Here is a 14,098-nt window from a genome sequence, read left to right on the forward strand (position 1 = left end):
GTTTCACTCCCAAAGCATAATGCTGGGATCACTTTCTGTAGGTAAAAGGTCGTTACTGGTTGGAGTGAAAATTTCCCGTAATTTAAGTGCAGTTTGCGACCTTGTAAAGCAAACATTTTCGTGCGCAAGATGATTTCGTTTGTTCAACTCCACTCTCTGATCGAGCCATTAAATGAAACACCCAGATATCGGATGGCTTCTGTGCATGATAGTGGATTTTTATTGATGTACCAGTTGAACTTCACTTTTCTTAAGTTGTTTTTTGGTCCAAGAACCATCACTTGCGTTTTGTTTACATTTATCATTAGATGGTTTGTTGTTAGGTAGGCTTGCAGAGCTGCTAATGATCGTTGTAGGCCTATTTCGGTGCTATCAAGCAACACTATGTCATCCGCATAGATTATATGTGCTACAAGCGTGCCGTTGATTTTTGGAGGAAAGCACCTCGTTGTGGCAAAAGCTTCGGGTAAATCTGAAATGAAAAGTTTGAACAGTGTGGCTGCAAGTGGGCAACCTTGCTTCACACCCTGTGTAGTTTTTATTTCATCAGTTAAGTCTCCTTTTGCGTTTAGACGTACACGAATACTGGTTTTAATATGTAGTGCCACCAGTGGGGCTAGTAATTCATTGGGACATCCCCATTTTTTTAGTTTATGCCACAGCAAGTTCCGGTTTATACAGTCAAAGGCATGCTTTAGATCAATGAACGCTAGAAACAGCCTTTTTTTCTGTTTTAATGCATTTAGTTTAACCAGGTTTAGCAATACCAGATTGAGTTCCACGCCGACTCCTTTGGTGAATCCAGTTTGTCTCTCATCGTAGATCTTATTTAGTTTTGCCCATCTTTCAATTTTTCCTTGGAGGAATGTGGCAAATATCTTCCCCATAGTGTCAAGCAGCGCTATGGGGCGATAATTTGCAGGATCATCTTTGTTTCTTCTTTTAAATACTGGAACGATTATTGCTTTCGTCCATGAGTGGGGAATATTTGATGTTCGGGCAATCTGATCAAATAGCACCTTGATGAGATTTGCCCAACTTGCTTTGTTTGTTTTTAACATAATGTTGGATACTCCGTCAGGGCCTGCGGCTCTTGATGATTTTAACTTTTGGATTGCATGTAGGATGTTCTCAAGTGATTCTCTTACATCCCAGGAACAATGATCTATTTTTAGGTTTGGAGTTTTATCATCGCCAGTGTTATTGAAAACTGTGTCGTAATGAATTTTCCAGGAGGATGCGTTTACACCATTTGCTAGGTAATTGGGTTGGGTCAGGCAACCATTGTTTATTATTTTCCATATGTTGGAACTGTCTTTTTGAATTAGTAGACGCAGCATTAATTCTGCTTGTTCCTGTCTTCTACTGATTTTAAAGGATTTTAACCAGTTCCGATAATTTTGCCGTCTGATGGCTAGTAATAATGGTAGGTTAGTCCCTCCGATAGATTTTAGTTTTTTTAGGTCAGTGGCAAGTAATTTTTTTGCTTCACTTAGTGCTGGACTAAATGGATGAATGTGGTCTCGAATCGTTATCTTGTTTGTATTTCTGTATGGATCCAGGAAAGTAGTATAATCTCTGTATAAATTTGTAGAACATGCCTCCATAAAGGCCAAGGTTAAGGTATCAATTTGCTTATTGGTTATTTTTAGACGGTTTTGGGAGGAGTTGATATCCAATTGCGTAGGGTAACATTGCTGCGTTGTTATAGGGCCCATGTACCATGATAGAATAAGTGGGTTGTGATCACTATTGGGCATTTTCTTTACTTGTAGGTCGGAAATCAAGGCATGTAGATTGTCGGATACCCATATATAATCTAGGGTTTTAGATATGTCACCACGTTGCCATGTTGCTGCAGCAGGGATATCACCTTTTGTGCTACCGTTCAGCAGCACACAGTTGCGAGCTGATATTTCATATGTCCATTTCATACTACGATCCGACCTTTCATATGGAATCACTTGTGTGGCGTCCATGTTAGACTGATTGGGTTTTGTGAACCATGAAAAGTTTAAATCGCCGCAGATTAGTATGAATGGTGCGGTAAATGCTGCGTAGCATCTGTCTATTTGGGTGGTTACTGACCGCAGGTAGTCATCTTCGGTAATCATTGCGGGATTCCAGTATGTGTTTACCAGCAACAGATGTTGTTTTCCTTCTAAACCATGTAGGGTATAGGACGACGCTTCAAGGGTAATTGCTTGAACAAATAAATTTGGATTCTGGATGCCGATTACTTTCCATCCTGACGAATTATTTATCATGGCAAGAAGACCGGAAAAAGGCCGTCCCAGTGTGTTTTTGCCTGCTTCGTTTAGGTATGTTGTATATCCGTCGCAGGAGGGCGTCTTTCTAAGCCATGTTTCCTGGAAACAAATAAACAGGCTTCTGATGTCTAGCGCTCTTCCTTCCCGAAATAGATCGGCAAATCCTCTGGTATTCCAAGTTGTTAATAATTGGGTCACATACCTGGACCCTGCGTCATCCTATACGTTATTTTTTTGTCTATAAGCTTCAGGGACCTGTGACATTTGTTGTTTGAGTTGGTTTCTCAGGTCTTCTCTTTTTGTAGCAGATGTCTTTTGATATTGGTCTTTCCCATGTGTCGATTTAATAGAGACTGGAGAGCCGGTTGCTGTGGTTAGGTTGAAACCATAGAATAGTAGATCTTCTTTTGCATCAAGAATTGGGCGTGCTACTGTTTTGGATCGCATGTGCAAAATTACCCAATCTGATCTGGATTCTTTTTTATATTCGACAATATTGATATCATCAGATCGAATGTTCCTCAAGGCAGGTATACTGTGCAACAGTCTCATCACATTTGTTCTGTTGAGATTTATTTCATTTTTTTCCTCTAGTATGTTTTCGAGCTCCAGTTTATCCAGACAACCTGTAATATGGGTCTGTTGGTCAATTCTGCATTGTGTACCAGGTTGATTTAGAATTCTTGTTTGGGCCTTTGTATGTTTCGGGTTTAGTTTTAGTAGTGAGTTTTCAGGTGATCTTTGAGATCGGCTCTTTACTTCTGTCCTGTTCATACCGAACGTTTCTCGCCGTTTTACAGCTTCATTGGTCCTTCTCCCAACAGGGCCCAAAGGATAGCGATCTGAGTGTGCGTCTCTTATTTCTCTAATAGATGGTATTAAAGTGACTCGTTCTCCTTCTGATGAGTCGCGCCTCTTAGAGACGTCATCAGTTTCTTGTTCGTTGTCGACAGAGTAAGTCGATAGATCACAAAGTTCAATTTCCCCTTCTATGGATTGATCGACCGATGGACTGATGTCTTCTCTTCTACGTTTGGTGGGTGGTTCTTTATTATCTGTAAGGTAAACTGCTCCTGGCCTAGCAGATTCTTGTGTGTCAGCTGTTTTCGGCGCGACTGTGGTTTTTTGTGCCACAAGTCGTGGCGGTGTATTTAAGTTTCTTATGAATTTTTTTGCCTCGTTAGTTCGTGGACGTTTTGGAGCTGGACCTCTCTTTAAAGTTTTCAGAGTAGAGGATTGAATTGGCTTCAATTTATCTGATAGTTTTGCTGTTTGTATTGTTCTCGCTGTGCCTGAAAAAATGTCAAAAGAGATTTTCTTTTCTGTTGATGCAGCTTGATTCACCGATGTGAACAGTGATGTGGTGGGCTCTTCGATTTGCCCGGCTCCGACTGCCATGTCTGCTGCCTCATTTCTTGCGGTGGATCGTCGTTGAGCGTTAGTTGAGGTTGCGGAGCCCACTGTATTGTTTACTTTAATGGTAGATTCAACAGTAGAGGGCATTGCTTTCTCGAGTCTGATGCTTTCCTCGTTCCTATTTGCGGTTTTTCCACCGCTAATCTCAGTGTCTGTGAGATTTTTCTCTAGATCAGTTGATTGCATCTGTGGGTGATCATTACTCCCTTGATGCGTATACTTCCTCCCATGTTCGGCACGATTTTGACTGCCGACTGCAGGCTCTCTCATTAAGTTGATGAGTGGTTGTACAGTGACATTATGTCTGAGCCATTTTGTGCACTCTAATAGTGCTTCAGCGAGATCTAATTTTTCGTGTGCCTCCCGACGTGTGATTTCATTTAGACGAGAGTGCCATTGATGGGTCGACGCAGCTTCAAGGTCCAAACGATTGCTTAAATGTTCATTACTCTTTTCTAAGGTCAACATTTTGTTGTTTATCACTGCCAGAATGGCGTTTTGATCTTGTACGGATTCATTTAGGGTCTCGTATAATTTCATGAATGGCATTAATGCTATTGAGGTGGCCGCTAAGACATTATTGTGAATCTGAATTCCGGCCGCGATAGAAATGTTACCTTTGGTGTTCATATAGCTTTCAGGACCATTACTTTCATTTATTTCCAATGGCCCAATATCTGTCGAGTTATTTGTAGTGTGAATATCATTATATTCGGCGTGTTTTTTGTTCTCCATTTTATTCTGTTTGTTACTTAGTTGATGGACCTCAGGTGCGTCTAAGTTCAAGTGACATACTATGGAACCAGGGTGTGATGAGGATGGTGTTGTTTGAAAAATATGTTTTGCTTCTTTGCACAGAGTGCTTGCCTTGCATCCAGGTGATTCCATACTAGCATTGTTAGATGGAAAGCTTTCATTTAGGCGCTCACGCATTAGATTAAAATCTGATTTGAGTCGGGCTGTTAGCCGTGCTTCTCGCGCAGCAATGTCAAAAGACATGGATGTGCTCACATTAGGTATCAGCTGTGCTTTTAACTTGGGCATATTGTTTTCAGATCTTGCCCGGACAGCTGATGCGGCTTTGTTAACCGTGTCGTTAGGTGAACATCTAACTGCCTTGTTTGTAATGCATGTTGTTCCAAGCGTAGCTATGTGCATTTGAGAAACACCTTTTTGAATAGAAAGCCTCGTGTCAGATGATTTGGTTGTTTTTTGAAGGTCTTGTATATTAAAATAACCTTGCAGCGCTCCTGTATTTTTTGATATGTCATCAGGCTGGATGGAACTATTCTGTTGTTCGGGAGTTTTTAAGTTTCCGACTGATGGAGATCGCAGTGCTAATAGATCTGCATCAGTAATGTCAAATGAGAAGGTCTCGGAGGCGTCTAGGTATACTGTTGGAAGATGTTCTGGGAGATCAATTTGCGCAAGTGTAAGTAGAACAGGCGAGCGCGTTGTGGGTTCAATCCTGGGTTCAGTCCTGTTGTGTACTGGGTGCTCATTATGACTTTCTATAGTTTTTGAACTTTTTGGGTCAAACACCGGGGACAGTACAGGCTGCAAGTTGGAATTTCCGGTTAGGCGGTATGCCACTTTAGAATTTGTGCCGATATAGGCGGCACGATTTTTATTGTTTGCCTCAAGGTGGACCGATGCGGGAGGGACGTCGGCTGCTTCGTCTCCTGCAGCTCCGACACCCACTCCTGCCTCTATCGCAACTACAGCAACTGCAGCCTCAACCTCATCCACGGCTAACCCAGTATGCGCGGCTGCCGTTGAGGGTGGCCGTGTGACAGCTGATGGTAATACCTGTCTAGCTCGAGATGCGATTTGTTGCACGCTAGGTGAGCCGTCGTTCATAGTTTCTGAAGGGATTTCTACTGGGCGGTCGAGGGCATACAGGTCAACTTTTTGTGGCAACACGTTTGATGTGAGGTGGAGTTCGTTTGTCTTACCTGGCTCCTTTTTAGAGTGTTGTTTCCGCAGCCGGTTTCGCGTGTGTGCTCCCACACCTGTGATCTCCTCGCCTGGGGGCAGTTCCATCTGCCCAAGCTGCTGACGCCACTCACCAGTCGGCCACAAACGCTCAGACGCGCTCTGAGGCGGACCGGGTGGACTGAACTCGCTGCCGGACTCCACGACTTCACTTTCCGCTGCCGACCAGAGCCAAATAGCAGCAAAACAGCGTAGGCACAAAACGAAGCACCGCCCTTGACTCGCACCGGGCTTCACGCCACAAGGGCTCAGGACACTGCTTTTTACTTCCTGGCTCCAGGGGGCGTGGCCTGCTGTTCGAGAAGCCTTAAAGGAGAAAGGCTCACCAAATTCAAAGTTCAAAGTTCAAAGTTCGAAAATTAACACGTTGTCAAAAGCGCTATAGCTCACACTCCAACGGTCTGTAGTCCTAACCAGAGCCACAGCAGCAAAACAGCATAGGCACAAAACGAAGCACCGCCCTTGACTCGCACCGGGCTTCACCTATTCCAAGGTTGGTGGGGCGGTAATTCCCCCTTCCCCCATTCCCATTTTTGCCCCATAGGGCATAATGGGAATGGGGAAGGTGCAAATTACGGCACCGCAAATTGCGGTACCGTAATTAGCTCCCTGGTCCCTTTGCAGGTTGGTTTTTAATGCCTGCAAAAAGCAGAGGGACCTCGTAGTAAGGCGGTAAGGGTTTATTTCTATATCAACCTTTCCCTTCTTTACCAAATGCAGTATATTGTGTAACATGTGTGTGTAAAATACTAACGTCAGTAATCCATAATGGGTTACCAAAATGTATGTAATATATATGTATAATATTATTTTTACATGTTTATTTTTCTGTACTTGTGTAGCACCTTTCCCTAAATCGCTTTGCAAAAATGAGTGAGATGGTACAATATAGTAATATGATGACAGCACAAAAACAGGGATTTAACATAGACAAAAATCAAACAATACCAACAGGATGGAAAATGAATTGATGTTTAGGTAAAACTGTAGAAATTAGGGGTTAAGCCAAATAATGAATATTGCAAGACAAAGAACCGGCCTCCTCCACAAAAGATAAATAACAACACGGAGAGGGGGGAATACTAAAACAATTTGCAAAAAGTGAAACTCTCCAAATGTTACTAATAATAAGGAAGAAGCTAAAATACATCATATCTCTCTTGATGTTGCTTCATGGATCTTAGTCCCTCTTCCCTGATGAAGTCAATGGAAGGCTTGTGAAGGACACATACCACTCCACTACACAACCAGTGCTTGCAGAGCTGAGTCACAGCCACCAGAACTGGCTCGCCTCTCAGAGTCCAACCCCACTAGCTGGAGCACTCTAAGAAGCCAATAGCAACGTGTGGCTGCGGCAGCAGGTTCCATGCAGCTGGAAAAAAGCACTTAACATCAGCCTTTAGGCTCTGCTGCCAACCATTATGCACTCCCCAGGGAGGTGAAGCATTTCATTCCATGTCAGAAAATATGGGGGTGCAATCTACCCACTTGAATCCTCTTCCTCTCGAAACAAGGGCATGTTTGTACTTACCGGTGTGGTCCTCTTTATGTATTATCTTTGTAATTGTTAACTGTACCGCTCTTATTTGTATAGGCTGTCTGCAACTGGTGGCAATTCAAACAGCAGATTTGCATAGACATTTGGGTAGCGATTAAATTAGGTTTAAAGTCTATATTTGGAAGTCCCTTCTTGTGGTACATTTTACTGGGCTTCACTTCCTGTTTCTCTCTGTTTTATTTGTCCTGATAGAGGCTTCTTTCGGCTATGACTTTTTTGCCATACATTTTTTACATATACATTTGTTTTCAGCAATCATATAGGTCTAAATCTGGTGTGTATATAAAATCAAGGCTATTTTACTCCATACTGCAAAGTATGTTCTCATTGACCTTCTTCCCATCATATTCTAGTAGAGAGATACATGTGAGAATATGAACATGTTACAACGCCACATAGCCCATACCTTTTTTGAAAACATTCTAGCCTATATCCACAAGAGCAACATCAGTGCTTATTCCTTGTGACTAATTGATGATTAATGCATATGGGATATACATTGAAAATAGTGTTCTCCTCACCTATGTATCTTTAAATAGGGGGAATCATGCACATTAAGTGTAATATTTTTTGCCTCATTACGAAAGCCAATGAGAAATCCCATTGAAAAAAATCCATCTCCTACATTAGTATTCTGTTATATCATGATTCTGCAGTGCAGGGAAAGTGATATCACACCCTCACTACCAGCAGTGCTTGAGGACTGATTTTTTAAGATTATGATGTTCAATTGGTTGTGTAATGCTAGGCAATTCTAATCAATCCATGTGCTCGATTTGAAGACTAGAATGATTTCCACAGCAACACATAGGCCCTCATTACAACTGAGGTGCTAAGTGCACCAACTTTACCACCATGGTGTAAACTACGTTTACACCATGGTGGATGGCGGATTTACCGCCCCATTACAAGGTGAGTGGGGCGGTAAATCCCCATTTCCCATTTTCCCTTCCCCATTCCCATTTTTGCCCCATAGGGCATAATGGGAGTGGGGAAGGCGCTAATTACGGCACCGTAAATTACGGTGCCGTAATTAGCACCAAGGTGCCTTAGCACCATGGAACTTAACGCCTGCAAAAAGCAGGCGTTAAGGTGGGAATCAGGCGTTAAGGGTTAACGGTGGCGTTAACCCTTAACGCCTGAGTTGTAATGAGGGCCATACTTTCATTGGCCCTCATCATGACCCTGGCGCTAAGTGTTTAACGGCGCCGTAAAAGGCTGCGGTGCCGTTAAACACCTAGCGCCTAATTACGAGGTCCCTTTGCGGGACCCGACCTTAACGGCTGGTTTTACCAGGGTTAAAGTAGGGACCCGCAAAGGGACCTTGGTGCTAATTACAGTACCGCAATTTGCGGTACCGTAATTAGCACCTTCCCCATTCCCATTGAGCCCTATGGGGCAAAAATGGGAATGGGGAAGGGCCATGGCGGCATGGAGAATTACCGCCCCGCAAACCTTGGAATGGGGTGGTAATTCCCCATTCCGCCATGGCGGACTCTGGCCTCGCCCATGGTGCTAATAGCACCATGGTTTTCCGCCGGAGTCATAATGAGGGCCATTGATTGTTTCACTCCCTGTGAATGTATACATTAAGCAGACTTATAGCTTGCTTTGCTTTGCTAAGTCATTTGATCCATGAATTATAGGCTTGATTGTTAATTTCCAAACAAATTGGCAATATTTCTAGTTTTTAGTATTTATTTTAAATGCTTAGGAGTACTTAAGCCTAATGGGAATCAGTAGCTTGAGACATATTTTGAGTCAGTCTCCTACAATGGATTATTATCCACATGTAATTATTTTCAATACTCCATACAATACTATGGAAATCTTCATGTTCAAATACTTTATAAATATAAATGGTCTGGCTTGGGACCAGAGTCCTCTAAAGATGGTCAAATGCAATAAGTCTGGCGGGTTACCACCAGACTTGTAATATTTACCGCTGCTGGCTTGCCGGAAACACTGGGGGATTACGATCCCAGCATTTCGGGACATTAGGCACTGGTAAATGTTAATCCCCATTCCCATTTGAGCCCCATAGGACTCAATGGGATGGGGACCAAGGAAGCACCGGCACCATTAATAACGGTGCTGGTGCTTTCGTGAAACTCTGTAGGCGGGTGCTGTTCCACCCGCCAGGTCTGACCTGGTGGGCAAGACGGCACCCACTCGCAGAGTTGTACTATGCTTGTATGGTAACAACGGTGCCGGTACGCCTATCAGCACCGTTGTTACCAGACGGGCATACTCAGAATGAGGCCCAATGACTAATTTTCCTCCAACCAATTCCTCTCCCCAATCTTCAGTACTTCATGCATTTTTAGTTGAATTACGACAAGCATTTTGGTTGGAAACCATGGTTGCCTCATCTTTAATGAGGGCCTCCTTTGCACACAGGGCTGTGCTAAGCTAGTGTGGTGATTTGGTCTGAGGAGGAGCTCAGAAGTATATTCCAACTATGCTGTAAGTGACCAATCCAGTGCCAGCAATGATATTACAAGCCAATGTGCCACCTATTGCTTGATGTAAAGTAGTTTGAATCGCTTGAATTGGGAAAGCTTGAGGCCGCTGCTCTATCACAAGAGAAGAGGTTTATGTTCTATTCTTCATGGCATATGCCATGTGTGTTTCATTCATGACATCTGGAAAAAATAAGCATGTGCTCCTCTTATAATTCAGTTGCAGTATATTCGAGTGAAGCCTACTTGACATGTTGCTTGGATTTCTTTATCTGATTTATTGCTAATGTAGCTTCTTTTTGAGTATGTGGGTGTGGACATTGGCTTCCTCAGCAGATTAATGGATCCCTTTAGGAGACTCTTTGATTATTTTGATGGATAACTATTCATCTTTGGAAAGGTTGTTTATACATCAGAACGTTTTTTCACTGAATATTACTGTAGTTGGGAGGTCAGTACACTCTCTTCACAAGTCTTCTGAAACGACATGCCATTTAACCAGTGCCGCGTTGCATTTTATATGATAGATGAGAGAGCATTATTTGGCTTAAACTGGTTCGCGAAACTTCCAGAAAGAGAGTTTTGCATTCATTGCAAGAAATGTTTGTGTATAGTGTCCCAGAAGACAACCTATGAGCGGGCCACAGCTGGTTCAATGCTTTCCTTTCTTTGACCTGTTCCCCCAGCAGCACTTGTACATTGAGCAGTTGCTGCTGAATTTAGTTATAATTGATAACTGACAGCTCTAGAAGATATGCTGATGCCATCTAATGTACTGCAGCGGTGTGTGCAAATCAGTAGCCGGTTGTATTTTCCAGAGCAACTAAGCACCAGGTCAATTGAAATCATTCTGATTCTTCAATTCTTTTTTTCTCGAAACAACAAATAGATGTGTGTTACCTTTATGGGAAGCTCTGTTGTGTACATAACGTTTATCTGATCAATCTGTCTAACTGGCTGCAAACTGAACAATGCCTTTCTCATATTTGTGGGTCAAACAAGTGGGTGAACTTTCAGATGTGGTTGCTGTGTGTACTTTTAGTGAAACACAAAACTGTGCAACTTCTATATCATATACTTTTCGGATCACAACTTGAATGCCGCGTATCAAAAGGATTCTATTTAATTTAATAGGATGATGAGCTGGACTCTTAAACACCATAATGTTTTCTAGCAAGGTTGCACATATTTAGATGGATGTGCAGACGATGGGCCTAATTATATGTTGGGAGGTGCTGTAAAATGCACCAGTAATACTGTTTATTGCTGCATTTCGGCACTGCCCAACTACATGTTTAAGGGTAACGTGGAGGAAAAACATTCATTTAGAAGCAGGAGGTATTTTGTCAACCTCACCACCCCAAAGTTGGCCAGTTTGGCATTGTACCTGCCGGAATCTCCCATGGAGTCCTATGGACACCAATTAATGGGGACTACCACTAGTAAGCCGACAGTAATACTGCCAGACCAAGTGGCGGGAACTGTAATACAATTTGGTGGCATCTCGGTGGATTTACCGCTGAGATACCCCCAAACGTATAATGAGGCCCGTTGTCTTTAGATTATAATGATAATAATGATAATGATGTGTTATTTATATAGCGCCTTAACCCAAAGCGCTTTACAGAGCACATATTTACATACAATATCACCCAACCGAAATTGTAGAAAATTATAAAATTTGTAAAATTATAGTAATCCCTTTCAGAAGCAGATTCTGCTTGACAGCCTATGGAACGTCAATGTTCAACAGAATGCTTGCAAACCATATTTTGAAATATTGTAATCTGACTTTTTTCCCCTTTCCCTTTTTTGTACAGGTTTAAAAGCAGTCTAAGGGATTTCAATAATAGCATGGGAACATTACATTGTGGGCTGTCTTGCCATTTGTAAAGTGGTCATATTAATTGTTCTGGGCGATATTTGGTGCAATGACAGGCAGGTGCACCTTCATAATTAAAGTTGTTTTTTTCATTGTTGCTCCCCTAAACACTTCATTCCCTATTCCATCATTATCCATAACAGTAGTGTAACTTTGCTTATGGAAAACGTCCCTATAAAAAATGATTGCCGGTGCTAGTATGGAACCACTTTAAAACATATATTTATTTTTAAAATTAGCATTGATTTTTGTTTTATTACAAAAACATTTTAGCTATAGCAAAACAACCAATCAAATACATACCAAATCAATCAATCATTTAATCTATTAAAATACATCTTTACCAAAACTAAATGTCTTAAAAAGAAATCCTCTTCAAGAGGTTTATTTATTTATTTATTTTTTTATTGTGTTTAACTGTTGTTAGCAGTTTTTACAAAAGTGGAGTGATTCTCATCAAAAACGGGCTAAGTCTTTTAAGGGCTCTCTGAACCTTCCCCGATGGCGTCCAACTTCAGACTATGTATAAAGTTTACCACCGCGATGACCGGTCTGCGACTTAGCCCGTTCATCAAGTGCGCCCACCAGTAGTCCTGGTTATAGTCGCTAAAACCAAACGCACATTGTCCCCTCCAATCAGGGTGACCCAACAGTCTTCAAAGGTGAAGGTGGTATTGCCTGAAAAAACATTCCCCATATATACAGTTCTCAGATCTGTTAATCCACTACAGGATAGTAAGAGATGTTTTAATGTTTCCTGTTTATTAGTTTATTTACAATATCGACAATCAGTGAGCCATTTACTGGGTCTCAAGAATGTCATGAGTATCCCCCTTGTCGGTTACAAGTCCAATCTCACCCTAAGGAGGAATTGGTCCTGATAGTGACTGTTCGGGAATGTTAGCAGATATGGCACTATGCCATAAGCCCTAGCCTCGTGATTGTAGTGATAGAACAATTTATACCTTTTTCCTTCACTCAGCGTGGCGAGTCAATCTGCTCTCCAGGCATTTAGCTTCACTTTTTCTGGGTATCTCTTAAGCTCGTCTAGTGTGGTGTCTAATTCTGCGAGTAAGTGTTTGCAGGCCTCACTCCACTCCACTACAATCACATCCCTGTTTATGACGAGTGCTATCTTTATCATGAGGTATAATGGACCCTGAATGTCTTCCATACATTTGCGGTAATGGGACAGACTTTTCCACCTAACCATCCCATACAAAGAAATTAAACCCAGTTCTTGTCGTATCACTTGTATGGGAGTTGATTTTGGAAGCTCCAACTCTGTATTCCAAAAGGCCCCCTCAATGATTGGCCAGTGTAACGCTCACCTGATTCCCACGGAGGCGCCGACCCGTTCGTGACTGCTACAACTTCTTCCACGGTAAAGCGTAGTGCTTGGAAGATGGACTGGACCCCCAAACCTCGTCTGTCTGGCCCGTAGAATAATCCTTCTGTAGATGGGAAAAGGGAGTTAACTGTCTGCTAGATTGTGTGTGAGATTCCCCCCTTTTTCCCCTTCTCACCCTCCTCGAACCCTAGCTGTGCCTTCCGCAGACTCTCACCTTAATTTCTGTATGGACGAGCTCTCCATCCTGCTTCTGACGCAGGGGCGCGTAGATTTCCAGTTACTTCACTGGATCTCGGATTTGGCGAGGGTTCGATGTCTGCTTGCCTTTACCAAAATGCTGCCGTAAGTATATAGTTCAAAAGATCAAGGGGGTCATTACAACCCAGGCGCTAATTGCGCCAACTTTACCACCATGGTGTAAACAACGTTTACACCATGGTGGATGGCGGATTTACCGCCCCATTCCAAGGTGAGTGGGGCGGTAAATCCCCATTTCCCATTTTCCCTTCCCCATTCCCATTTTTGCCCCATAGGGCATAATGGGAGTGGGGAAGGCGCTAATTACGCCACCGTAAATTACGGTGGCGTAATTAGCATCATGGCAGGTTAGCGCCATGGATTTTAACGGCTGCTAAAAGCAGCCGTTAAAATCAGAATAGGCGTTAAGGGTTAACAACGGCGTTAACCCTTAACGCCTGGGTCGTAATGAGGCCCCAAGTCTTATTTGTCCCTTGGCCTTTGTTTAATTTCAGGGACTAGGTGAGGAATCTGTGTGGAGGAATTGATTCGCCGAGGTAAGCTCAAGTGAGTTCTTTTAATGAAGGTGTGCCGTAGTGGTTTGCTCCGACACCTTAATGAGTGTGTCTTATTTCCCCATAGGGGCTGGGGTACGGAAAAAAAAGAAAAGCCGCTCCGACCCGAAAAGGGAATTGAGGTCCAAACAAAATTCAGGTAAGACTTAAGGTGAGTAATCTGTCTTTTTGCAATTAGATCGTTGCTCACCTTGTTTTGTCCTTTTTCTCCGTAAGTCTTGAATGCGACCAATGTCGCCTATGGGCGCTGAAAAGGTTGCCGGCGCCACGTGAAGATAAGTGGAAGCGGCGCGGCAGCGTGAGAAGCGGAGCGCTTCTAACTATTGTCTTTCTTTTCCGTAGGTGCTGGGAT

Source organism: Ambystoma mexicanum, chromosome 6p, assembly GCF_040938575.1.
Source record: "Ambystoma mexicanum isolate Mex_15411 chromosome 6p, UKY_AmexF1_1, whole genome shotgun sequence".
Lineage (NCBI taxonomy): Eukaryota > Metazoa > Chordata > Amphibia > Caudata > Ambystomatidae > Ambystoma > Ambystoma mexicanum.